At 49.6% G+C, this 3,150-nt stretch overlaps 1 pseudogene; it reads left to right on the forward strand.

Moving 5' to 3' along the window:
- The first annotated feature begins 341 nt into the window (after window positions 1–341).
- Window positions 342–2,729, forward strand: LOC138177198 (olfactory receptor 3A2-like; annotated as a pseudogene).
- Window positions 2,730–3,150: the final 421 nt, after the last annotated feature.

A 3,150-nucleotide genomic window follows, 5' to 3' on the forward strand; every position in this document is an offset into this window, starting at 1 on the left:
GAAAATAAAGATGTCCTGTCCAATGTCACAGAGTCCCTGCCATCCTTGGCTTTCTGACTCCAAGGTCAGTGCTCTATCCACTATACTATCATACCTCTCAAAGGATCAGGCAAAAGCTCCAGACAAGCTTGGAATTCCAGGTTCCTCCAGCAGAGTCTCAGTGTTCAGTCTGGGTCAGCTTGGGTTGAGTCTGTTTCTGATTAAGGAGGTTCAGGATTCGAGTGAACGGAACACTTGGCACTTTGAAAGATCCAATATAGTTTATTTAGAATATAGGTGAATGGGAAGGAAACAGGAAATAACAGAGTAAGAAGCTTAGGAATAGCAGAAGAAGAGCAACTATGATCCACGTATACCAGAATATTCAAACAGAAACTCACTATCTCACCCATATTTACACAAGCATCCCCGATTCGGGGAAGCACCAACACCTGACCACACAAGCTGGGGAATCCCAGTACAGCCGTCAGGGTCCTGCTCAGGAGGGTCCCAGGCAAGACGTCTCCTCCATGGGTGAGATTGCAATTTGGGGTCTGAATCTTACAGTCTAAGTCGTGCTGAGAACAAAGAAGGCATACTACCAGGTGTTTTTAGCAAGCATTGTATCTTGTGTGAGGCCTGGGACAGAGGCCAATCCCTCCAAGGCCCCCCCAAGAGTGATGTCTCCTTGGAGTGGCTAGTTGCAGGAGTTGGGCAGTTATCTTATCTCTTCTCAAGGACCTGGCCAGGGTCCCAGGAGAAGAGCAGCCCTCACGTTCTCAGGGTTCTCTATTGCCAAACAGCTCAGGGTAATAGAAAGGTCATATTGAGTTGGGGCCTTGGTTTGTATAATCTTATTCTTCACAGAGGGGCTTATCTTGCCCCTTCAGGGATTTCCTAGCAAGGACAGATTGGGTGGAGGAGACTAAAAGTTGAGAGCAGAGACTGTCTTGCTTTTTGTATTCCCATTTCTAAGCACAGTGTTGGAGGAATATCACATAGTCCTGGCAAAGAGTCAGAGAGTGTTGAATGAGGCCATGGCTAGACAAAAAGAGCTAGGAACAGATGGAGGAGATAGCAGATCTTGATGACCAAATCTGGTGAATAGGAAATGTGAGGAGAAGCAGAGATGTTGCTGAGAGCTGAAGCTTGTGGGGCAAGGAGACAATGGGGCCTCAACTCTGAGCTAACAACTCTATTCTATTGTGGCTTCTCCCTCAGCCACCTTCAACTTCAGTCATCTTGCTACCAGCCAAGAAGAGAACCCACCCACGGACCTCCAACCTAGGTATAATGTGACAGCTGTGATGGAGTTCATCTTGCTGGGGCTGACAGAGAGGTGGGAACTGCAATCAGTCCTTTTTGCAATCTTTCTCTTGGCCTATGTGGTCACAGTTGGTGCAATCTGGGCATCTTGGCCGCCATCTTGGTGGAGCCCAAGCTGTGCACACCGATGTACTTCTTTCTGGAGAATTTGGGTGTGTCACTGTCAATGCTGGGGTGACTTCTGTCCCCTTTGCTGCCTACCTCTCTCAGCTCTTCTTCTTCCACCTGCTTGCTGGCATTGACTGTTTCGTGCTGACCGCCATGGCCTATGACCACTTCCTGGCCATCTGCCATCCTCTCACCTATACAACTCACATGGGCCGAGGAGTTCAGAGACTGCTGGTGGCTGCATCTTGGGCCTGCTCCCTTGGAAATGCATTGACCTATACGGTGGCACTATCCACACTTGACTTCTGTGGCCTTAATGTGGTGAACCACTTCTATTGTGGCCTCCCCCCACTCTTGCTGCTCTTTGCTCTGAGTGTCTTCATGGCAGGAGCCCCCATGGTCTTCATTGTCACCTCCTACCTGCAGGCAGCAGCTGCTGTGCTGAGGATCCGCTCAGCAGAGGGTCAGAGAACTCACACCTGGCTCTTGTGGGCATCTTCTATGGGGCTGGTATCTTCAGCTACATGCATCTGAATTCTGTTGCTGCCTCAGACCAGAACAAAGGAGTTGGAATCCTCAACGCTGTCCTTAGCTCCATGCTCAATCCACTCAACCTCCGGAACCTAGTGCAGGGAGCTCCTCGGCAGCTTTTCACAGGGCAAAGAGTGTCAGCCTAAAGTGACCAGTTGCCTAGGCCCTTGCCCCCACTGATTTTTAAGGTCTTTTCTAGGTTCTCAATGGTCTCCCAGCTCTGTCCTTGGCCTGATGACAACAGGTGGCATCTTTTGCCCCTCAATCCCCAGCAGCCTAGGCCCTCATTCTTAGTGGTACCTCAAATCTTTCAGAGGGCATCAGGAGTCTCATAAGTCTTAGCCTGAAAATTATAGGAATTAGTAGTGTTCCCTAGTCTGAGGTAATCCTGAAGCCATAAGGTTCCCTTCCTCAGTGATCTTTTTTTATGGGGACCTTCATAGTCAGTCTCCATTTTTCTTCTCTCTTTGGCTGAAATTTGACAGGGATGGATCTCAACTGGATGTGATCAGGGCCCTAGACTTTTTTCTCAGTGGTTTTCCAGACTTCTCATTGAGTTTCAGCAGTATCCTCACTTTTCCTGGCTGGACTATGACAAAATGAAAAACATAGCTCAGCCTGAGATATCCAAGTGCTGAGGCTTTTACCATTGGTGAGCCCTTTCTTCTGGGCATCCTCTGTTCTAAAGTGCTAGGTGACTTGAGCTCTCTTCCTTTGAGATTTCAAAACTCTGTGTCTGTGTCTGTCTGTCTCTGTCTCTCCTCTCCCCCTCCTCCCCCCCCCACCCCATGTCTCTTCTCTCTCTCCAGGTCTCTTCCTTCCTCTCCTCTCTCTCTCTCTCCTCCCCCTTTCTCTCCTCGAACCAATGCAGACAAGGCTGGGTGCCAGAGCTTGCCCTCATGTGACCACATCTTCCCAGGGAAACCCTTGGGGAGTTGGGGGACTAAGAGAGAGTGAAGAAGGAGGGAAAGACAGAAACGGGCAAAGGGAGAGGCGATGGGGAAGGCAATAGGAATGATGAATGGAGGATGGAGTCTGTTTGCTCTAGGATCATTTCCTGGGACAGTCGGCTCAAGGCACTCAGGCTGCCATATAGCTTTCACCCCTCTGGCAAGCTGCAGCCTCAGGCCAGCACCACCTACTTCTCAATCCATTCTTTCCCCCACCTTTCTACCGATCGGCTTAAAGAGCCACAACGAACATCAA

Source organism: Petaurus breviceps, unplaced genomic scaffold, assembly GCF_028583685.1.
Source record: "Petaurus breviceps papuanus isolate PSGF00001 unplaced genomic scaffold, PetGlider_PUasm1.0 90333, whole genome shotgun sequence".
NCBI lineage: Eukaryota > Metazoa > Chordata > Mammalia > Diprotodontia > Petauridae > Petaurus > Petaurus breviceps.